This window comes from Podarcis liolepis (assembly GCF_965112155.1).
Source record: "Podarcis liolepis genome assembly, chromosome: 13".
NCBI classification, from domain to species: domain Eukaryota; kingdom Metazoa; phylum Chordata; class Lepidosauria; order Squamata; family Lacertidae; genus Podarcis; species Podarcis liolepis.
Genome location: NC_139573.1, coordinates 35,560,943 through 35,585,687, shown reverse-complemented (window position 1 = coordinate 35,585,687; position 24,745 = coordinate 35,560,943). Strand labels below are relative to the sequence as shown.

The following is a 24,745-nucleotide window of genomic DNA, read 5'->3' as shown; positions in this document are numbered from 1 at the left end:
ACCTGGAAACCTATGTCCCCACTGTGGAAGGATGTGTGGATCCAGAATTGACCTCCACAGTCACTTACAGACTTACTGTTAAGATTGTGTTCATGGAGGACAATCATATTTGGCTATGAGTATCGCCAAAGGAGAGAGAAAGAAGAGTATACATGATACAAGTAAAGACCCTCATGTTTTATCTAAAAGGATTTGTAATCTTCACACTCACACCCACAACTCTCTTAAGCATTTTATGCTCTCTGCCCTTCCTCAGTGGATATTCTCCCACATATGAGAACTGGAGACAGATTGGTAGAATTTCCAGTATGGGCTCAAGAACAAGGCAGGGTAGATTTATCCAGCCTCAGTTTCCTGATCTGTAATATGGGAACAACAATAAGATTGATTCACCTATTTCATTTTAGGAAGAAAAGCAATTGTAATAGTAAGCGCAAGGTAGAGTTAAGAAGCCTGCTGTTAAAAGGAAAACCAACAACCTGCAGTATCCTACCTTAGAAGAATTAAATATTGCCTGTGGGCACCTTGAAAGTCTGCATCTTTAACCCCGTCAAAGTTTCATTCAAAAGCCCATGCTGCGTAGGCAGTACCTTTGAGTTTTAATTTGATACAGGTTGCTCGTGACTCTCAGAATTCAGAATCAAAGGACTCCTTTTGCTCCTAAACCGTCTGCTTCATGGATTAAAAGCAGGAATTCATAAACACACCATGTTGCCAGCAGCAACCATACATTTATTTCTGACAAGAGCTGCGTGCCCATTGAAAGAGCACAGCTTCTTTCCCTGCAATCACAGTATGAAAAGGCCACTCACTGTTCCACACTTCGGTATGGCTGCTCTTCTGCACACACAATGAAGACTCTCCTTCACTGGAGGTTTTTAAGCAGAGATTGGATGGCCTGGCCATCTGTCATGGATGCTTTAGTCAAGATTCCTGCATTGCAGGGGGCTGGATTAGATGACTCGCAGGGTCCCTTCCAACTCCACAATTCTATGATTCAGAGGAGGATTGGAATTCTGGTCTCTCCTTTTGCATTAATAATAATAATAATAATAATAATAATAATAATAATAATAATAATTTTATTTATACCCTGCCCTCCCCGGCCAGAGCCGGACTCAGGGCAGCCAACACCAGTAAAAATTACAGTAAAAACATAATGGGGGGGGGCAATTTAAAATACAGATTAAAATGCAATTTAAAATGCAGCCTCATTTTAAAAATACAGTGGTGTCCCGCAAGACGAATGCCTCGCAAGACGGAAAACCCGCTAGACGAAAGGGTTTTCCGTTTTTGAGCTGCTTCGCAAGACGATTTTCCCTATGGGCTTGCTTTGCAAGACGAAAACGTCTTGCAAGTGTTCCGATTTTTTTTCGCTCCCCCCCCCCTTTTCTAAGCTGCTAAACCGCTAATAGCCTTTTAGCCGCTAATCCGCTAATCCTTTAATAGCCGCTAAGCCTTTAATAGCCGCTAAACCGCTAATAGCGCTAATCCGCTAAGCCGCTAATAGGGTTGCTTCGCAAGACGAAAAAACCGCTAGACGAAGAGACTCGCAGAACGGATTAATTTCGTCTTGCGAGGCACCACTGTAGCCCATAGATCTAAACCACAAGGGGAGGTAAACATAAGGGTCAGACTGAGTCCAAACCAAAGGCCAGGCGGAACATCTCTGTCTTGCAGGCCCTGCGGAAAGATGTCAAGTCCCGCAGGGCCCTAGTCTCTTGTGACAGAGGGTTCCACCAAGTCGGGGCCAGTACTGAAAAGGCCCTGGGCCTAGTTGAGACCAATCTAACCACCTTGTGACTTGGGACTCCCAAAATATTGTCATTTGTGGAAGCATTAAAGGAAGTCAGAAAAGGTGGGGGGCTTCTGCCCCTTTCCGTTTCTTCAGCTACCATTGGCTCATCTGCTCCAATTTTGGGAATGTGACGCACTGACTGAGGCTGTCCACAAAGTATGTGACCAGACCCTCCAAGTGTCCCTATTTTCCAGGGACAGTCCCGGATTTACAGAAGCCGTCCCGGTTTCTGATTTGATCCCGCAATGTCCCACTTTTCTTTAGGACGTCCCTATTTTTATCAGAGAAACGTTGGGGTGTGTGTGTGGAGTTATGCAACCCTCCCAAGCCAAGGAGATAAATAACTATACAACCTTTACAAGACATCTGAGGATAGCTCTGTATAGGGATTTTTTTTTATGCTTAATGTTTTATTATGCTTTTATACACATTGGAAGCTGCTTGGAGTGGCTGGGGCAACCCAGTCAGATGGGCAGGGTGTAATAATAATAATAAGAAGAAGATAAAGTCCCTACCAGAGAAGAATGGCAACTTAAGTTAATGAACAATGCCGAAATGGCAAAAATGACCAGAAGAATCAGAAATCATGAAGACCAAAATTTTAACAAGGAATGGGGGAAATTTACAATTTATCTTAAAAAGCATTGTAAACAGTTTAAATCGTTAGCAGAATTGGAATAACACTTGTAGTTTAATGGTGAATTTTGGAAATATTGGAGATGTAAAAGATTTGGATTATTATAAAAGATGCAGGAGGAAATGACTAACAACAGGACCCCCAAAGGGTAGGAAGGAAGTCCAGGAGATTCTTTGGCATCTTGTTTTTATGTTGTATGTTGGATATGTGACTGTAAAATTTTAATTTGAAAAACCAAATAAATAAATTTTAATATTAATAGAAGAAATAGAATAGGAGGACTCTATTTTTATCAGAGAAATGTTGGAGGGTCTGCACTTAAAGAGTTGTGCTTTTGACATATGTAACTCGTACACAATACGTGTAGTCACTCAGAATAGGAAGCCAGGGGTTTTAAACGCATCTGAGGAACTGTGCACCGCCTGCCTGCCGCACCTCTCCTTTACGCTTCCTCACCCCGTTAATCTAAAATCAGAATTTCGACGAATTGCTGTTTTTCCCGCCAACTTTTCTTTCCAGGGAAGGTCCCTTCCGGCGCATGCGCAATACCTCCCCTCCGCCTGTTGAGTGAATGAAGCGTCGTGGCGACGTCACGGGAGAGTCCCGGATGTGTCAGGTCAGGGCGCTATGAGGAGACCACAAGGGGACGGTCGCAGCTACCGCATATCGCTGTCAGGTGAGGTGGAAAGGGCGGCGGATGTGGCTCGCCGTGCCGTAGGGATAAAGGGAGACGTATATTAACGGCCGCGGGCGACCGGCCGCAAAATAATGAGCTCGAAAGGCCTGACGCAGGGAGAAGGGGCGGGGCAGAGAGAAAGAAGCCTCGGGCGAGAGGTGCGCATGCGCGCGCCGTATGGTTTCTGTGCCGCTGGAACTGCAGGCGCATGCGCCTTAGGTTCAAACGGTTGCCGGGGAGCTGCGCAGGCGCCTTACTGTGTACTCGGCGTCGTGCGGGAGAAGGAGGCGCAGGTGGGGTCCAGGGCACGCATGCGGCGCGAAAAGTTTTGTAGCACGCCGCCCCACTGCGCCTGCGCAAAGGGGAGTGGAAGGGCAACAGCTACATTCTGCAGCTTCCTGGCTTCCCTTCTCCCATCTCCTCTCCCCCCTCCCGCACCTCCTATCCCTTTCCTGTTGCGCTTGCGCATAATGTTGCTGCAGGGGCCTTGCGGAATAATGATCCTCCGCAGCTGCGCAAGGGGGAAAGAATTGCAAGAGGAGACATGCTGCCAAATAGTGAGCCACGAGTGCTGTTGCTAAGCTTTTACAAGGGGAAAGGAAGAAGGGGGCCAGGAATGATGGTGGAGTAGAGAGGGAGGGGGTTGTCTTTTTTTGCCTACGTTAATACCCCACTCACCTCACCTGCCTGGGTCACTGGCCTACCCACCCCTGGTTATTCTGATAGCGAACAAAGTGGCAGAAGTTACTTACTGAGGCCAACAGGTAAGAGCTCCATCCTTCTGATACACCCCCCACCCCCTCTAACTGAATGATGGAAAAAGTGGTTGGGAGAAATAGATCTGCTAATAAAGGAATTGTCTGGAGCGGCGGCGTTTGATCCTTGAAACCTTGACTGGGATCTTGTATGACCCAATGAGTTTTGGTTTTGGATTTGGGAGACATGGTGTGAAATCACTGGTAAAAGCCTGGAGGCTGGGGGAGAAAAAAGCCAGGTATTCTGTGGGTAAGGGCTTCTACTTCCCACACCTGTTAAAATGGTAATGATAGCATCAAGTTTTGTTTTATTTTTGGTAGGGATCGGAAACTTTAGGATCAGAGATCAATGAATGGGTGGGTGTGCCCTGTGACAGGTTTCCATGAGTTGGCTTTTGAGTTCCCTCTCTTGTTCTAAAATCTCCTCCACTACACAAGTCAGTTGGAGTTGTGGAATGTGTAAGTTTACTTTTGAAAACTTAGAGCCTTTGAGGTAGAGAGTGTTAGAAAACAAAATAGAGGCCCTTTTCATATACTTTGCCGCCCCATTCATTGATCCAGCAAAGAGTGATAATTTTCATGATGAATACGGTGCAGTGAGTTCGATTCTGAAAGGAAGAAAAAGAAGAGAGGCTTAATAGTTATTTCACAGTTTAACTTACCACTACTCCCAGAGGTCTGAGAGAGCAGATAAATGGACTAACTAGATTAAGAATCAAAAGTGGCTCCTGTGTTGTGTGGTAGTTGCATATGAGGGAGAATTTTTTGCAGCTTCAGCTGTCACAGTCTTGTAGTAATGGGTAAAGCTGCAACTGCTGAAAGTTTTTCTGCTCTGCGGCTGCTGAAGACTTAGGAATATCTTCTCCTGCATTGAAACTGACCATCGTAATGTCTGGACAAACCATCAAATACAGAAGTTGTCAGCACCTCCATTCTTTGTTGTTGCTGTGCCTTTTTTTGACTTACAAAAGTGCTGCCTTGCTTATGTTGTTGTAGCGCCTATGTAACTCATCCAAACTGTTTTCAAATCATCTGGAGGCACAACCAAAATAAGCATCTGAGTGTACTTAATAAAGGGTTGTGTGCAAAGCAAACTGATAATCAGGAGATTTTAGAATTTTAAGCCACCCAGTCCCCAAAAGTTCTGAATGTATAACAGCATTTAATATTAAAAACGCTCCATTTGGACATACCCTCCACGAAAAACCCCCAAACCCACACCTGTTAACATTCGTTACTCATTCATATGACCACTTGGCTAAACGAAGATCGTCCATCACTTGCTAAATATTTTGAGACTTAGGCTCTGATGGTACTTCTGGGAAGAGGACCATAACTAAGATGTGAGTGTGAAATCTCTCAGTGTGCCTTACCATGGTATTTTGGCATACTTCTTTGGAGAAAGCTTAGCTCAGTCAGTTATGTTTGGAAGTGGGTGAGAGTAGAGAGAAACCTAAGAGTAAAGTGTTACTGGAACAAGGAGTTGATGGAAGAGATGATGATGTGCTAGCATCACGCCAAATCACTCTTGTCAGCATTTCTCACCAAGCTGTGAGGGGATTTATGGGTAAGTTACCAACTGCATGGCATGCAGAGAGGGTGGGAGTGATAAGTTAAAAGCAGGGTTTTAAAAAAATAGCCACTCAACTAGGCACCCATGATGGGTATGAATTGCTTCCAAGTGATCAGGCAGGGAAGTTTTTGTAAAGTGGTTCTTATTTTCTTTTCAGCCAAACATCATTAACATTGACATGTGTGGGCAGCAAAGCTAGTGGGGAAAAATAGTGTGAACTAGTAATTTTGTAAAGTTATTTGGAGGACTGTCTTAAAAGGTCTGGAATAATGGCTGCTGTACAGGAGTAGGTTGCCTGTTCTGTAGACCGCTAATGAGCCAGGGATGTTCCAAGCTAAAAGCTGTGTTGTAAAATGGTGGGCTTACAACTACCAAAGCATCATTCAAAAATCTATTCAAAGTGGGAAGGCAGTTGGCCTAGAGAATGTAGAATTCCCTTTGGCATGTTAGGAAACAGATCAGTGTCGGTTGCCTGAACATTCCAGGGTACATAACAGACCAAACTGAAGGTGTCTGTCTTTCTGGGTGGCAGCTCTCACCCTTCTCCAAACATACTGTAAGAAAAGGATGGGGCAGGGGGTTAAGAGGATGTTGGAATTTGTGTTAGAAACTCCCCAGGCACGTTTTCTGACTGGAGTTGCTCCAGTTGTGACCACATGGAGATCTCTGGTTGCCAGGTTAGCGACTGACATCTCCAGCTGGCTGGCCTCTCCAGCTTTCTTAAGCAGAAGACCTTATTTTTTTGCGTTAATATCCTACCTTTTTCTCCAGGGGGTACATGGTTCACTCCTCTCCTCAGTCAATCCCTACAATGACCCTGTGAGGTAGGTTAGGAGGTTATGACTGGCCCAAGGTCACCCAGTGATTTTCATGACTGAGTAGGGATTATCCCAGGTCCTAGTCCAGCCACTACATCACACTGGCTTCCTAGGGTACTTCTGCTGTGGGGCAGCTGGATATATATATATATTATGGAAAGCAAAGTGCCCCTTAGAGAAGGATCTGAATTATTTTACCTTGAATCTTGAATTTGTTTTTTTTCCTGGATTGTTTTATTTGATGTATTAATGTGCTGTGTGTAAACTGCTTTGAGATTTTTTTCTTTAAAATATCAAATGGTATAAAAATGAAGAATAAATTTCAGGGGTGGGGGTGGGGCAATGGGACTTAGACATTCTGTTGTGGCAACCGTAACCTAGGTTTAAGGTGCCATTTGGCGATTAGCTTATATATCTGAGTTTCTAACACTGCTTAGAAACTCCCCTGAAATGCTTTCCTTTTAACACCTGATGCAGAGAGCTATTGTAGAAGTTTCACATGCTTTATCTGCTTCTGTGCTGTACCATTTGACACTGCATGTGGAATCAAATGTTTGAATACTCTCCCACTGAATAGGCCCTTCACATTCACTGCAAACGTGTCAGGGAGAAGATTAGCTAATAATCTCTTCCCTGATATAATAGTTCTGAATGTGTTGTAGAGTATTTTCTGTGGGGAAGCATTCAGGCATTTAATCTTCATCTGCAGTCTGAAATGATACAGCCCAGCAACATAGACAGGTTAGACACCTGTCTACATGTGTAATCTCTAACAATTGCCCTGGGCAGTTGAACAAGCAGCCTTAATGGAGAATTGGTCAGTGAATGCCAGTGATGTAAGTCAGGAGGCGTTGGGGAAGAACGTGACCTCCTCTGAGGAAGGTTTGCCTTCAAGAACCACCACCATTTTAGGTGGTTGTTGAGTCCAGATTGAGGGACAGTATAATCCAGATTGTCCCTTCCACTGATCTATTAGATCCTAGCATGCCAAAATTGATGGGATGATCCTTGCCTGCCCATCCCGAACTTCAGAACAAAATATTTTTGAATGTTTTATGTGCCATAGTAACTCAGCCAGCGGCTAAAGGCAGGTGATTGGGCAAGGAAGCGTTTGTGAAATCTAAAACAGTAGTTGACTATGCTACCACTCAGTGGATTTGTAACTGGCTGACACCCAAAGGGTGCTCATCAATGGTTCCTCTTCATCCTGGAGAAGAGTGACTAGTGGGGTGCCACAGGGTTCTGTCTTGGGCCCGGTCTTATTCAACATCTTTATCAACGACTTGGATGATGGACTCAAGGGCATCCTGATCCAATTTGCAGATGACACCAAACTGGGAGGGGTGGCTAACACCCCAGAGGACAGGATCACACTTCAAAACGACCTTGACAGATTAGAGAACTGGGCCAAAACAAACAAGATGAACTTTAACAGGGAGAAATGTGAAGTATTGCACTTGGGCAAAAAAAATGAGAGGCACAAATACAAGATGGGTGACACCTGGCTTGAGAGCAGTACATGTGAAAAGGATCTTGGAGTCTTGGTTGACCACAAACTTGACATGAGCCAACAGTGTGACGTGGCAGCTAAAAAAGCCAATGCAATTCTGGGCTGCATCAATAGGAGTATAGCATCTAGATCAAGGGAAGTAATAGTGCCACTGTATTCTGCTCTGGTCAGACCTCACCTGGAGCACTGTGTCCAGTTCTGGGCACCACAGTTCAAGAAGGACACTGACAAACTGGAACGTGTCCAGAGGAGGGCAACCAAAATGGTCAAAGGCCTGGAAACGATGCCTTATGAGGAACGGCTAAGGGAGCTGGGCATGTTTAGCCTGGAGAAGAGGAGGTTAAGGGGTGATAGCCATGTTCAAATATATAAAAGGATGTCACATAGAGGAGGGAGAAAGGTTGTTTTCTGCTGCTCCAGAGAAGCGGACACGGAGCAATGGATCCAAACTACAAGAAAGAAGATTCCACCTAAACATTAGGAAGAACTTCCTGACAGTAAGAGCTGTTTGACAGTGGAATTTGCTGCCAAGGAGTGTGGTGGAGTCTCCTACTTTGGAGGTCTTTAAGCAGAGGCTTGACAACCATATGTCAGGAGTGCTCTGATGGTGTTTCCTGCTTGGCAGGGGGTTGGACTCGATGGCCCTTGTGGTCTCTTCCAACTCTATGATTCTATGATCTAGCCATTGATGTGATAGATATAACTTACATATATGGAAAGGCAGATTGCTATTTATTTATTTTTAGGGGCTGCCATCTAATTTGAAAGAACTTATGCTAAGCCATGCAAATACAATTTTGCTAAGATGGTTCTTGTAACTGAAATTCAAGCACATTTGCCGTGAGAGCTACCATTTTGAAAAATAACTGCTGCTAGTACTTCCTGCTATTTATCAATCTGAGAATGCTTCTAATAATTCAAACTGCTCCATAGCCTTTGCACTTCCAAGAGACCTGGGAGGGGAGGTTGTTGCTGCTTGCCTTTTCTAGATAGGAAATGGAGGTTGATAGATAAGTGACTTTACTCAAGACCACAAAGTTGCTGTGTTCAGACACAGTGCTAGGCCGCATAGGATGTTTAAAATACTATGCACAAGCTGTGTGCTGGTGCCTGCAGCTTGAGCTCCCCCACTTTGATCCTCTCATACCACAGAGCAGCTGGTTTATATCATTGCATCCAAACCAGCACTTGGAAGTTTCTCTCCAGATCAGCTATGATTGGGAAGCCATAGTTTTCCCCTTGGCTTCCCAGTTGTGGTTTATTTGGGAGAAACACCTGCTGGTTCAGGTGCAATGCTGAACTATCTGTTCTGTTGTTTGCTTGACTGAAGGAGGTGTGAAACTGGAGCACTCTGACCTGCTTGCCTCACCACACAGTTTGCGCCCAGTATGCTTAAGCATATGCTATTTTGTGGCTTAGTATTGCACCCAAATGTAGCTGAGGTGAGCTTTAATCTATATCTGACTGCTTTGTTCACTCGATTATACATCCACCCCCCTGCCCTAAATACAATAAATGGATTGGATCAAATCCTATAGTTCTGTTAACTTAACAGATGTGTATACTTTGGTTCTTTCTGTGTCTGTGTAATTAGGGCTCCTCTTGGATATACAAGCAGCAAACCATAGTAAGTAGATACGGCATAAATCAAAGATGGGGAAGTGCATTCTGTTGGTGGGCTGGATCTTTATGACCCTTACTCTCTACTGGCCAAGTTTGACAAGAGGGCAGGGCTGCCCACATGCCAGTCATCTGATGTCACAATGGCATTAGATGACCCATTTTTGCCAATGCAGTTAGAGGTCAAACAGCGTGTTGGCAAAGGCACTGCATTTTGCATACACTGATGAACAGCTGATTTTCAGGTCTTGCAAATCAGGTCTTGCATGGGGCTTTGCGCAAAACTTTGATAGTGGTGGCGCTACTACCGATCAGTGGTTGCAAACCCCCTTTCAGCCCATCCGTGTCTACACCTGCCTCACACCTGCCAGGTGTTAAATATGCTAGGCCCCGTTGTGGGCCCAGTGGAGAAGCCTGCAGCCCAGAGGTCCTCCGCTCCTGGGTATTTGCTTAGTAAATGGATTTGCGAAGTAACTATCAGCAGTTCATGTTTTGGATTTGCTTAGTAACTAGCATCAATTCATGTTTTAAGGCATGGCTTTGGTGGTGTGACTTGTCTGATGGATCTAGTAGAGTACAGTAGTACCTTGGGTTAAGTACTCAATTCGTTCTGGAGGTCCGTTCTTAACCTGAAACTGTTCTTAACCTGAAGCACCACTTTAGCTAATGGGGCCTCCTGCTGCCGCGCCGCCAGAGCACGATTTCTGTTCTTATCCTGAAGCAAAGTTCTTAACCTGAAGCACTATTTCTGGGTTAGCGGAGTCTGTAACCTGAAGTATATGTAATCTGAAGTGTATGTAAGCTGAAACGTATGTAACCTGAGGTACCACTCTAGTAAGATGCCATGCCGTCCCTTTCCAAAGTTCTGCATTTTGTGCCACTGTTCTTAAGTCTGTGCTACAGAAAAATCAAGTGTTTTGTTTCTTGCCTCTTATTGTGAGATCAAGGACTAATTAAATTGCTTTAGGCAGTAGAGCGCTAGATACATTGTGGCCTGCAAATGAGACAACACCAGAGACTCTTAAAAGTTTGCTAACACTTTTTTTAAAAAAAGAAAAGCTTTACATGCTAAACTTTGTTTTCTCCTGCTCATTACTACTGGCCTAACATAATGCTGACTTCTAAGTACTGCCCTCTCCCTGACTACTGTGAGTTATGATGGCAACCCTCACCGCTAGTTGCATGATATTACAGCACTTACACTGGGTAGGACAAATGAAACATGCATGGGCAGGAATTGTTGGTCAGAGGAAAAATAATGGTGGCTACTAAGGCCTGTTGTAGTGTCCCTGCAATGAGCTCCGCCTACATGGTGTGATCCCACCCCTACATATTGACCTGCTGTTGGGGGCTACCATTCTCTTACCCATAGCTACTCATCCACTGCCTGGGAACAGTTGAGGGATAAGTAGCATGACAGATTAAGCACTCAAGCCATGCTGTGTCATACAAGTGGCTGTATTGGCAAAGGGGCGGGGAGTGCTCTTCTACATATCTGTGGTCCATATATAGCAACACCCTAGAGCAGTGTTTCCCAACCGGTGTTCCGTGGCACACTAGTGTGCCGCAAGACGTTGCCTGGTGTGCCGTGGGAGGGAGGCGGGCGAGTCGGGCGGCGAGAGGCGGGGTGGCGGCGGCGAGGAGAGGCCGCCCAGCGCGGGGCTCTCGCCGTCTGCCTGCCTGGCTGCCTGCGTGGCGCTGACGTCACGGGGCTGTAACGTGCCCCACATAGGCACACACGGGGCGGCGAGCGAGCTCCCTCCCACATCCCATCGCCGCTCGCTTCGGCCGGCCTACTGGGCTGCCGCAGGCGGAAGGCCTGCGCATGCACGAGGTTTTCGCGCCTTCGGGATTCCCTTCACGCCTTCCTCCTCCCGGGTCCTTGAGAGCGTGGGAAGCGGCAGCGCGAGACCGGCGTTGAGCCTGGTAGGTATTGCGCTTGCCAAGGCAGTCATTTGGGAAATGAAAACTTGCAAAGCAAGCAACCAGTTCAATCTGAAGTACGTGTATGCTTAATATCCTGTATCTGAAACCTGTTCTGCCCCCTCCCCCACACTTGGTGCCATTTTCATCTACACATGCAGCAGAGTAAGTTGACCCAGAATAGTACCAATTCAGATGGCAGATGGGAGAATGACAGTGCTGAATGCTTTCCCATGTAGAACAGTCCCTGCAAATAAAAACCTAGCATATTTGGAAGAGGGATGCTAGCCTAACCATTACCTTCTATGCTGTTACTATTTATTTATTTATTTTTTACATAAGTAAAAAGTGACCTTTCCCCATCTGGCATGGTGGTGTGCCTCGAGATTTTTTTCATGAAACAAGTGTGCCTTTGCCCAAAAAAGGTTGGGAAACACTGCCCTAGAGGTCCTGGGCCCTAAGGAAGTTAGATTAGCCTCAACCAGAGCCAGGGCCTTTTCAACACTGGCTCCGGCCTGGTGGAACGCTCTGTCTCTTGAGACCAGGGCCCTGCGGGATCTGATCTCTTTCCGCAGGGCCTGTAAGACAGAGTTGTTCCACCTGGCCTTTGGCTCAGAATCAGTTTGATTCCCTCCCCCTTTTTCTTTTTCCTTTCTCCTCCTATGATAAGATTTCTCCCTGATTGTTTTAATATTGTGTCTTAATCTTTTAAATTGTGTTTTAATCAACTTGTTTTTATTATTGGTTGTTAGCTGCCCTGAGCCCGGTCTTGGCTGGGGAGGGCGGGGTATAAATAAAAATTTGTTGTTGTTGTTGTTGTTGTTGTTATTATTATACCTGTCCAGGATCTCTTTTTTAGAGAAAGACAGGGTGATTTTGCATTCCATTAAAATAAGTAAACAGGCAAAAAAAAAACCAACAACCAAAATAAAAAACCAACCCTGACTGGGAATGATTTCTGTTGTGACTCATACATATTTCAGAAAAGCTAGAAAGCTATTTGCCAAGGATTCATTCTTTTTGAGTTTCTACTTGCCTTCTGCACTGCATTTAGATTTGTAAATGCTCCTAGTCCTAGAGAAGTGGAGATGTGCGAATTCTCAAGGAGCATTGCAAGTATTCTTGCTAGTGCAGGGTAGGCCTGGGCGATGTATCAATACATTGCTTGAAACCACAATTTAAAGTTAAAACCGAGAGACTGATTACGGAATTTCCGATCCGGCAGTGTCTTGCGAATCCCCCCCAGCCCTTCTGACAGCCAACACCACACACTTCAGTCAGGCCACCCAATAGTCGCCTGCTGCTAACCCACTCCCTCCCTCCACAGCCCAGCCGCCAGCCTAAAAAGTGTGGCTTGCCTGCCAGCCAGCCAGTGCTTTCATTTCTTTCCCTGGCTGCACAGGCACTGGCAGGCTACCTCCTCCCTCTGTTCCTCCTTGCACCAAGCGGGACCGTGCCGCAGTGAGCCTATCGTAGGAGTGAGCACTCCACCTGGCGCGGCGGCGCCCACCTAGCCTTGCCAGGAAGAGGCAGAAGCTGTTGCAAGGTGATGCCAAACATCTCTGACCAGCAACTGCCTTCTTCCTCCCCGCCTCCTTTCTGACATCTTAATATACCGCCATACCGCGAAGTTTAGCTAGCAAGATATTACGATGTTGGAAAGCAGATATCACCCAGCCCTAATGTAGGGAAAAATCTAGTGGTAGCTAACTTGTTTAATACTACTACTACTACTAATAATAATAATAAAATTTTTTTTAATTATACCCTGCCTACCTGGCTGGGTTTCCCTAGCCACTCTGGCCTGGGCAAGAGTTTTAGCTTTGTAGCCTGGCCCATCAAAAGGCTTTGGGAAGGGGCACCTTTTCATACTATTAAACAAGAATCATGTTCTGGGAGCCCACATTCTAAACGAATGAAAGCCAAGATGTCCAACTTCTTGGCTGTAGCTCTACTATAAATAACTCACAACTTGTCAGCTCGCCCCAGTTCCAGCCTCCTCCTGCTACAATATAGAAAGAGATAAATGCCCATTTAGTTATCCCTTAATTGTGATAACACTTCTCCCACTCACTTCAAATTCTTCCGTATTGGGGAGGCAAAGTTGATATAGACCCTCCGCTGGGACCAGTTAGTTCAGCCAGCCAGAACAAACATTATTTAGTTTAGATTAACTTGCCCAGTCAAGAGGGCTCTGTACAGGTATCAGCGCTTGAAATAAAACCAATACATAAAATAAAATTGCCTCCTTGCTTGCCTCCCCTCCTGCTGTCTCTCCTTTACTCCAGTCAGTTTGAAATGCCTCTGCTAAATCCATCTTTCTCCAATTGCTGTGATCACAATATCCTTTTCCGTCAGCTCCCTGTACTTTGGCTACTCCTCACAGATCTTCTGCTTCAATCCTTCCACGTATCTCCCTGAACCTGGAAGTTCTTGCTGCCAAATGAATTGTGGCGGGCAACCACCAGTGAGAGGTTGTGAAATAACCTTACCTGGGAGACTTGCATGGTGTCATGGTCTTTTCTGGGCCAGGTGAAGACCTCTTTGTTCATCCAGACCTTTAAATACCTTAGCCTCAGGCTCTTTTTCAAACACTGTTTTAATTTGGAATGTGTCCTCTGTGCTTTCTGTGTGGTATTTATGTAGGTCCTCCAACTTAATTGTTTTATTTTCCTTTATATTTATTTACTTGGAATGCCAGTTGATTTTTTACTTATTTATTGTAAAGTGCCCAGAGTACTTTTTATGTTATAGGGTGTCATATAGGGGTGTGTGTATAATTTCTCCACCTCTTTCACTTTCTCTACGTCAACGGTTCTCAACCTGTGGGTCCCCAGATGTTGTTGGACTACAACTCCCTTCATCCCTGAGCTCTGGCCTTGCTAGCTAGGGCGATGGGAGTTGCAGTCCAACAACATCTGGGGACCCAGAGGTTGAGAAAGGCTGCTCTATGTAGTCTACTAGTTACTCCAGGGGTCTGCAAGGTTTACCTCGCCTGGGCTGGTTCACTCCAGCGGAGATCCCTCTGTAGGCCAGATAGCACACGCGCCCATGATTTCAGGCACTGCGGAAGCGAGTCCCTGCGCCGCACTGCACTGGTTTAGCGCAGCGCGCGGGGATTCACCAAGCGACCGGCTTGGTTCGGGGGCGGCTCGTGGGCCATTTAAACAATCCCCGTGGGCCACTTGTGACCAATGATCCATAGGTTGCCAACCCCTGAGTTACTCTTTGATTTTTCCTCTCTGTTCCTTCTTCCATTCTGTTCCCTATGCCTCCTGCGCCTCCTTCAAGCAACTCCTTCATCTCCCTTCATTGACTGCTCTAGCAAACCTCTTTCTCAATCACAGTTTCTCCATCCGTAACTTCTCCCTTCCACCTCTGTTTTGTCGAACACATAATAGAGTGTAAGGTCTTTTGTCAAGGTAACCACAGAAGCACCGACTCTGAATCAATGTGCAGTGGTAGTAATAGGTCATAGCTCTTCTGCAGATGGAAAAGAAGTAGAAATTCTCATTTGTAGCTTGCAAAAAGTGAGTTGGCTAAATGCTGCAAAATAAGTTAGCACGGCTTAAGGGAAAGAACTTGTGTCAAAGTCTGAACACAAGTAGGCACTAGAGAGTTGCTGTGCTTAGTTCAGAAGAAGAGCAGCGGGTTGTCCTGAATCAAGACATTTTGGGAAACAGCTGAAATACTGGAGCCTTGCAGGAGAGCACTTGGAGTTCTCATCTGAGGGTATAAATTAAATATCCATTAGGCTGCATTCTTTTTTAGCCTGGTTTAATGATGGCTGATGAAAACCCTGCAAAACTGCAGGGCTTGCGAAGAATGTTTGCTTTCTTAAGCTGGAGCAACATGTGGCTGTTATAATATTTTGCTAATTAGTTATAAAAATATACAAAAGAAGAAGAATGGGGGTGGGGGAACTACACATTGTCAGCAGGTCGTGTTTCCAAGCCCCAGCTGCCTCTATTTCTCTTTTTCAGAGTAGCATTGAGAGAGAGAGTGTGATTTGTACAGAAGTAGTTGTAGACAGGAGTGGGAGTGCTTAACCCTTTCCCATGCCCAACACTTTTGCAATCTCCCTGTCTCCAGTGATGAGTGTGGGAAGGCTTGAGCCCATCTTTCCCATTTTATTCCCTGCAAGCTGATCACAACCTGCCCGCATTTTTCAGTGGAGAAGTGGCGCTGACACTTTGGGAAGATGCCATATTTGCATCTAGGTATTGGAGGCAGGTACCCAATTTCTCCATGCTCACACGTTTTAAAGGGGAAAGCTGTGATTTATATATGCATGTACCTGTATCTGGCACATGGTATCACCTGCACATCTGAATTGTACTTGAGCATCATTAACCAAGTACCAAAACAGTTGCTTAAGAGGATGCCTCAGATTTTCATCTTTGTGAATTCTCTCAAAATGTTCCTGCATTTGGTCCATTGTCTTCTATCTTTACATATGATTAATATTACAGTCTTTGACATGATTCTTTATACTTGCTAACAGTGTTTGAAATTTGCCAGGCGCATTTGGCCCACTTGCAACCAAGTGAAGATGCCTGGGCTCCAGAATGGTGCCTGACGTTTCCACCATCTGGAAGTGCATGCCTGGGGATCCTTGGATCTTGACAGTTTTCACACACTAGTAACACATCCTGTAGAACTCTGTCCGTTATATTTTATCTGCACAATCAGAACAAATTTCAGAAACCAAAAAGTTGTACTGAAAAATATGACTTTCAAGCTGTCTGACCCCAAAATGGCAACTAGGCATTCTGTTTTGGTGACCGCAACCCTGGCTTAAGGAGCCATTTGGCACCTACCTTATATATCTCAGTTTCTAGCACTGGTTGCTAAGTAGAGTGGCCAGCTAGCCCAAGATACAGGGAACTCTCTGGACTATATTGCTCATTTAGTCTAGACTTAATCTTTAATCAGGAAGCTCTCCTTTTCTAGCTGATTTGAGCTACTAGAAACCCACTTTGGCAAGTGAATGAGGGGAAGTGAGGGCCCAAGCCCCATTACTCTCTCCCCCCCCCATTTAAATGCTTAGAAGCCGTTTTAACAATCAATCAATCAACAGGCCCCTACAAATGTGTCACAAATGTTGATCATTCACCTGCCTGATATTGGCAACTGAGAGGGCTGTGTACAGTGGTACCTCAGGTACACTTCAGATTACATACGCTTCAGGTTACAGATTCCGCTAACCCAGAAATAGTGCTTCAGGTTAAGAACTTTGCTTCGGGATGAGAACAGAAATCGTGCTCCGGCGGCGCGGCAACAGCTGGAGGCCCCATTAGCTAAAGTGGTGCTTCAGGTTAAGAACAGTTTCAGGTTCGACCTCCGGAACGAATTAAGTACTTAACCTGAGGTTCCACTGTATTAGCTACGAAAAAATCAGTTGCTAGCGTAAAGGTTTAGTTGAGGTTCTTTATCACTGAAAGAATAATATAGTTGCCTCCTCAACTTACCCAGTTTTCCCAGCAAGTACTTGGAGAACCTGGTGAAGGCCAGTAATTAAAGGCACACTGTAAAAAATGAGTGTTTCCTAAGAAATTGTTAACTTTGGAACTGATTATCACTGAACTCAGATTTCCTAAATCAGGGTTTGCCACACTGTGGCCCACGAGTTTCATTCAGGTGGTCTGTGGCTTGTAAAAATACAATTGAAGATCGTATAGCATCTGGCAAGTGCACCACAATTGCTACAAAAGGCCGAAAAATTATTAAGTGGTCCACCCAGACCCTCAGCAATTTTCAAGCGGTTTATGGGAAGAAGGTTTGGGAACCACTGACTTAAATGGTGCACATGCAGCTGTTATATAGATCTTAATCCCACGTGATTCCGCAACTGTAGCCTGCAACCTCAGCAACTTTAACTACAGATACTTGATATATTGCAACTGAGGAGCTAATTAACACCCTTTTTGTTGGCCAGGTCCTGAGGAACGTGTGCGCACACGCAGCTTCACATGTGTGGATCACTTTATTACCTTCCAAGACAGCTCTGTGACGCTGAAGTTAATGTGGCGATCCCTACATAAGAGCTTTTCTTAACGTTTGCTGGAGCCAGGCCAACTTCTCGCTCTGAGTCTTGTGTGTTTAATTTTGGACCCCGCAATCTCTTTCTTGCCAGATAGGCGTGTTCCTTAGGGCATTTGAGCACTTGCTGCTTATGTTTTACTGTCTTTTCTCTTGAACTGCAGCTTGCCCTGATAGAGCCTTCGGATTTTTATTTCGTAATAAGAAATAAGATGCATACGGCAAGTAGTCTTTCTGTGCGTCTGTAAAGATCCTTATTGGGTGTGGACTGTTAAAACGATGTACTTCTATGGCCCTACTGGAGGTTTTTGTGTAACTTCACTTTGCCAAAGGGTGCACTTCTGGTAAGAGGCTGTGGAAAGAATAACTTATTTGCTGGTGCATTAAAGAGAGGAATGTCTCTCTCCTGCTTTGATTCAAGGCATCTGCTTCTCTACCCAGTGATCACAGTGTTACCAGGTCATGAATTCTGAAAACAGAAATACAGTGTTGGGGCACCTTAAAGATGAGGGGCTCTAAGACTTAGTCCAGCCTTTCTCAACCTGTGGGTCTCCAGATGTTGCTGAACTACAACTCCTGTCACCCCTAGCTAGCAAGGCCAGAGCTCAGGGATGATGGGAGTTGTAGTCCAACAACATCTGGGGACACACAGGTTGAGAACCGCTGACTTCATCTGTTGCAGATAACACAACAAACAGGACCAGTGTTAGAAATTAGCCAAGTGCATTTTGTGACTGGCACAGGTCCAGTTGGGACCATGTGGAGATCTCTGGATGCCAGACTGGCAACAGGGGAAAGCAAAATGTCACTTAGAGAAGGATCTGAAATATTTTTCTTGAAGCTTGAATTATTCTTTTATTTGATGTTTCAATGTGTTGTGAACTGCTTTGAGATTTGTTCTATAAAATATAAAGTGGTATAGAAATGATGATAAATAATTCCACTGCAAGCAAAAAATGGCTCCGAGACATTCCATTGTGGCAATCACAACCTAGGTTTAAAGTGCCATTTGTCAATTAGATTATATATCTGAGTTTTTAACACTGAACATGACTTATCATTCCAGAAGTCAATTGATTGTATTTCTTCCCATTCAAATGACTTGGCTTACAAACCATAAATAACAACAATATAATGGAACATTACAAATACAGCATAAATCATATAATTAACAAATCATCAAAACAATTGCAATCTGTGAAACACTGTTAACAAACCAGCAATTAAAAAATAAGCTAAACATCACAATTACAGCCTAAGTCATATTACATGATTAACAGATAAATAAGGCATTTACAAATCTAATAAAACAATATTAACAAAATAGCAACTAGAAATAAGTTCATACATGCACACTCCCCCCAGTGACTCATAATCTTTTACTCTATTCAGTTTTTTCAACTAAATATACACATCCATCATACAGGAAGACCCTGATCTAATACCCCCAGCTGTGTTTCTGCAGGAGATTTCTCTCCATGTAAATAGTAGGTGTGGGGGCCCTGATCCATTTCAGGTCTGTAGTAAAGTCAAAGCATTGAAAGTTCAAACGCACACACACACCAAATTCCCAATCCACTTTGGGGAGATCACACTGGAAACTTTGCTTTTGAAAGATGCACCAAGTTCTTTCCATGAAGTCTGAAAATATGTTGGCAAGGCATGCATGTTTAGAGTCAAATGTGCTCCATGCTGTTACCTTCCATCTGTCCTTTTGGTTTGGTTCTTTCCCCTTTGCAACTACACTTGGTTGAGCTGTATTCCTTGCTGCTCCAAGAAGGGTGAAACATGTGGGCATCCTTTAGCCACCAAGAGCAGCCAAAAGCATTGCCGCCGAACATCATAGGTTGCTGCTTCCATAGGGATACAGCTAGGTGCCATTTCACCTTTACCTCTTCTCCCCATCCCTCTCATTTTGCTACGTTTGTCTCTCATTCTCTTTTAGCAACAGCTTTATACCAAATTATATAGCTCTGGCAACGCTGAAGAACAGCATTAACAGCAATTTTCCTTTCCGGCCTGCTAAGTAATCCTCCTTATAAATGGAGCAGTGTTTTTTCTTTGGTTTCTTTTACAGCTTGACGTTCAAACTCCTTTTCCTATTTCATCAGTGTGCATCCTTCTCCTAATTATACATCAAACCCCTTGCTTTTGCCATACTGGTTCTATTGTGTCTTTCACATTAGTGCCTTTGCACCTTCCCATTATCTATGGAATATGATACTTCTCATTTTTGTGTGATATTTCCCCCCCCCCTTCCTGAGTCCCTAACACCTATCTCTTTTATTAAAGGTTTCACATTAGGAGTGATTTCACTATCTTTGGTGTGGGCGGTCCCCAGATCCATTTGTCTCTGCTAATGTTGTTTGGGTCCAGCCAACCGTGTTCTCTAGATATCAGTGCTTGTTTATTTGTTTCTGCTCCATTTCAAAAGCTTTGTCTGAAAAGCCAGCTCTGAAATGGAAACGGTAGCCAATTAAAATCATGCTCTAATGTTTAGGTGATAATTGCATCTCCTACATCCCCAAAATGGTAAACTTATGACACTTAAGTTAGATTTATCATACCTTAGAAAACGTGGGTTTCTTAAACTTGTTCAGAACGTGACATACCTGTAGTCATTTTACATGGGTGCACATTGAGGAGAAGAAATGTCCTCTGTATTAAAAATGGTGACTTTCCCACATCAGAAATGAAAATGAGACTCTAATCCAGGGGTGGGGAAGCTGTGGCCTTCCAGATATTGCTGGATTTTAATTCTAATCAGAACTGACCACTGACCATACTGGTGGGAATTGGAGTCTAGCACCACTGTCTGGAGAGCCACAGTTTTCCCATTCCTGCTCTTGCCGAAATAAGTCTGTTTTGAACTCTGGCAAGCCTCCACATTGGTGGAAATGACATTGCCAACTGTAGTTTAGACTTCATAGTTTGAGGAAGGGCCACAGCTCAATGGTAGTGCATCTGCTTTGCATGTAGACAGTCCCAGATTCAATCTCAAGGTAAGGCTGGGAGTGTTTTCTGCATGAAATGCTGAAGAGCATCTGCCAGGTAAAGGACCCCTGGACGGTACAGTACAGTCAAAGGCGACTATGGGGTTGTGGCGCTCATCTCGCTTTCAGGCCAAGAGAGCTGGCCTTTGTCCACAGTTTACTGGGTCATGTGGCCAGCATGACTAAACCACTTCTGGCGCAACAGGACACGGTGACGGAAACCAGAGTGCATGGAAACGCTGTTTACCTTCCCGCCACAGCGGTACCTGTTTATCTACTTACACTGGCGTGCTTTCGAACTGCTAGATTGGCAGGAGCTGGGACAGAGCAGTGGGAGCTCACCCCAGCATGGGATTCGAACCGCTGACCTTCTGATTGGCAAGCCCAAGAGGCTCAGTGGTTTAGACCACAGCGCCACCTGCATCCCTTGGCAGTTAGTGTAGACAGTACTGAGCTACACGGACCAACTTTGTTTAAGGCGGTTTCCCATATTTATTTGTAGAAAAGATGGCAAATAGTATAGAGACTGGTTTTTAGGATCTCTTGGAGAACCTGATTGGCGATAAGTTTAGGAGAACTGAAATATTACTTCCGTCAATACATAATAAATCTATGGAAGCAAGCTTAGAGGAAAAGATGACACATATAAGTTTGGAGTTCACATTGGTCGTCTGCTAAAAATCCAAAATGTGCATCTAACACCAGGTAAAGGTAGAACAGGCTTCTCACCTGGATATAGATTTCAGTAGCTTGGCCCACAAGGTAATGCACAGAATCCTGTCCTTATGGGGCAGCAGCCATTGGGGGCAGAGTCTGCTCTGCTGTAGTCCCAGTGCTGTGGAATGTGCACCCAGAAAATTCATTCTGAAGATTCAGGCTTTTAAAATCTGAGTTGCAATTGTGCAGAGTTTGTTTTAAGCAGCGCCGTTCAGTCGGTACTCACATGATGGGACAAGGGCACAAAGGGGCTGCAGGGCTTTGCCTTTATTTAGCCCCCAGCCAGTTGTTGAGCAGCTTCTTCCAGCTTTTATAAGTCCACTGTAACTTGCCCCGCTGCAGACATTTACCCTGAACTTTTGGAAGGATTTCTTAAAGGTTTGCTCTGAACTTGTGGGAAGTTGGAAGGCACCACATGACAGCAGATGTGGGGCTAAAAGTGTAGCCCCGCTTGTCTTGCCTGTTTCTGTGAGTAATGACTAAATAGGGCTGCTGGCTCTGCTAGTTTTGGAATTGTGGATTACACTGCTGGTGCTTTATTTAAGTTTGTAAATAGCTTTGAAGAGGTGTGGGAGCTAAATGTGTCAGAGGAATTAAAGCCAGGACTTAGAAAGGTATGCCGTTGCTTCTGAGCAGCCCCCGTGTTGAAGGATGACAGATAGTGTTCGAAATTAGCCAGGCGCCAGGTGCGTTTTGGAACTGGCGCAGTCCAGTTGTGACCATGTGGAGATTTCTGGATGCCAAGCTGGCAACTGGGGAAAGCAAAATGTCACTTAGAGAAGGATCTGAAATAGTTTCCTTGAAGCTTGAATTTGTTTTATTCTGGATTGCTTTATTTAATGTTTTAATATGTGGTATACCTCTTTGTAATTTTGTTCTTTAAAATATAAAGCAGTATATAGAAATGGAAATAACAACAACAACAACGCAGAGGAAACAGTGCCTAGACATTCATTCCATTGTGGCGACCCCAGCCTAGGTTTAAGTTGCCATTTGGTAATTAGATTATAGATTTGAGTTTATAATATTGGTAACAAAGTACTGTAGTTAGCCACAAACTACTGATTTTGCCGCAGTTCCAACCCCACTTAGCTGAGGTTAAGCCCCATTGAATTCATTAGGATTTATTTCTGAATAGACGTGCTTAGGATTGTGCTGATAGTCGTTCGTCCTCCTTCTTGCATAAACTGTTTTACTTTAGGGGAGAAGGGGCTGTGCTGCTGAAATTGCTTCACCCCATTTCTGATATGCCTCGGCAGCGTGGCGAACAGTGCTCTTGGCGATTCAAATGTTGCGTTGCCGCAAGTTCTCGAGAAGAAAAAAAAGGAATCTGAGGCGTGCAGAGAGAATTGGTTTTATCTGCTCTTCTTCGTTTTATTGGTGATTCACTTTTACAGAGATTGTTATTGACTTTAAAAATTGTTTTTATATTTTTATTACTGCGAGCTGCCTTGAGTGCTATGTGCAGAAAGGCAGGATCTAAATTGAAATAATAAACAACCGCAGGGAGAGGGAGAACTTACCTCTGTTCCTGTCTTCTCTCCTGGCTAGAAGTTGGCCAGAGAAACTTTGACCTCTGGTTAGGATTCATCTGTTGAGGTGTTTTCTTCCCTCTTCTCCTTAGCTATGCTGACATCTACTCTCTGGGAACAAGCTGCAAATTTTGGACAGGGCTTGGAATGCACAGAGGCTTCAAGGCGGGCATTTGATAAACAATTTGGACACCAGGTGTTTGTTAAAAAAGAAGAAGAAGCCAGGGGGACAGGCCAGGAAGGTATGTGGTTGCATGCCAAGCCACAGAAGTTAAGAGTAGAAAGTCAAGCTGCCTCACCACCCCCTTGTGTAAGCTGCCTTGTCCCATGTTCTGTCAGTATTCTGGGCTCTGAGATGCAAAACAACAGCCCTCGCCTCTGGAGAAATCCAGAGTTGGCTCACAGTTAAAGCAGAGTCACCAGCACTTTGTGCACAACTGTCAAACTTGTTTCCCCACCAAATAAAATAAAGTGCTCAGTAAAAACCTGGAGAGAGAACTTGGTGGATCCGGTTGCCCTGCTGATTGTATCTTCCTGAAACCTGTCTGTCTAACCATGAGAAGCCCAGAATAAGAACTGCCCCATGACTACTGGGGAGCAGGGAAATAAGACAGATACAGTGGTACCTCGGTTTTCGAAAGTCTCGGAAGTCAAATGTTTCAGTTTTCGAATGCCGAAAACCCAAAAGTAGATGCTTCGGTTTTCAAACTCGGAAGTCGAACATGCTACGCGGCTTCCGCTGAGTGCAAGATCCTAGCTGTCGGCTATTGGAGTTTCGGTTTTCAAATGTTTTGGATGTCAGACAGTCTTCCAGAACGAATTACGTTTGAAAATCAAGGTACCACTGCATTCTGAGACCCATCTAGAATTTAACTCTCTGATTTTCTGTATGCACACCACCTCAACATTGTAGCTATGCTCTTTGGTTTCATTCATTACGTTTTGGTTTTAACTGAGATTTTGTTTACCGCATAGATACACTTACTGTTTTAGTTTTCAGTTTAGAAATGAATAGAATAAAAATGTTCCGTAATCCAGAATTCCGCCCACTCCACCAATCTTCTGTGGCTACTCCGTACCAAAGAAAAGGTACTCTGCACATATCCTTTTCATCAATCCTGTGTTGCAAAGGAAAGAAAAAGCCTAGCAAACTATCAGACTGATCATTCAGAATGTGACCAGTCTCTCTGTGCTTGAGAATGAAAGCAAAGGATCACATGTTTATGTTTTTAACCCCCTTCCCCTCCCCCCCCAAAATTGCTCGTGGAAATACAGTACTTCACGGATTGCTCTGATATGTAGATAGGCTTCAGAATACTAGGATCTGAAAGAAATACGACAATGGAAACTATTCAGAGAGAAGCATGCTTCCAGCGTACAAAACTGCCCATATGAGCTCTAGATAAAATCACTGACACCAACAATTAAAGGATCATGGGTAGGAAGTGGAAGAGGAGAGTTTGACTGAACTTTTGATGAACAGCTCACAGCAGCAGACCAATGATACAACTCTGTTGTTTTCAGAACATTCAGTGCAAAATGAAGCACCAAAGTCCCCGTCTCCCCCCCCCCCCCCCCGGTTTCAAAGCCGATCACTATAAATAAACCTAGGAATACATGGCTGTTCACAGCTAGCTTAATTGTAAGGACACAAAATATTACGCTGCTGGATCCGACCTAAGGATGCCTGTTTCTAAGTGCGGCAGCTAGGTGCCCTTAAGAAGTTAACAAGCAGGAAATGGTGGACATTATTATACTTACCCCCATCTCCAGCCTCTGCATAACGCCTTTGAACATCACAGTTCTATTTAGCTGTCGAGACACCTGTTGTCCGTTAATCTGTTTTAAAGCCACCTTCTCTCGTGGTCATCACTGGATTTTGTGGCACTCAATTCCACAAGTTAATTTGGGATGAAGTAGGACTTCCATTTATTGTGAACCTTCATTGGAATGATCCAGACTTCAGGTCTTTTGGAAGAGAGGAATTTCTCTTCTTTATGGTTTTATATTCTTCTTTCATGCGCTCCCAGGGTCACGTTTTCTGGATTTAAAAAGCCTCTTTTGTACATTTTCTAGTTTCATGATACTATTTTTATGATTCAGCTGCCAGCGTAGTGCACATAATGGACTAATTTGGACAATACAGTAATA

At 44.4% G+C, this 24,745-nt stretch overlaps 1 protein-coding gene across 5 annotated transcripts in view; it reads left to right on the top strand.

Annotated features, from left to right (window-relative positions):
• Positions 1-2,981: 2,981 nt before the first annotated feature.
• SPOP (speckle type BTB/POZ protein) overlaps positions 2,982-24,745 on the top strand; it is a 54,293-nt gene continuing 32,529 nt past the window's right edge. The window contains exon 1 of one of the 5 annotated variants that reach the window (XM_083470133.1): positions 2,982-3,111. The gene's annotated coding sequence lies outside the window, so the exon portion shown is untranslated. Of the gene's footprint in view, positions 3,112-3,356; positions 3,876-24,745 lie in introns of those variants that run through there. The other 4 variants (XM_083470135.1, XM_083470136.1, XM_083470134.1 and 1 more) reach the window with 4 other exon arrangements.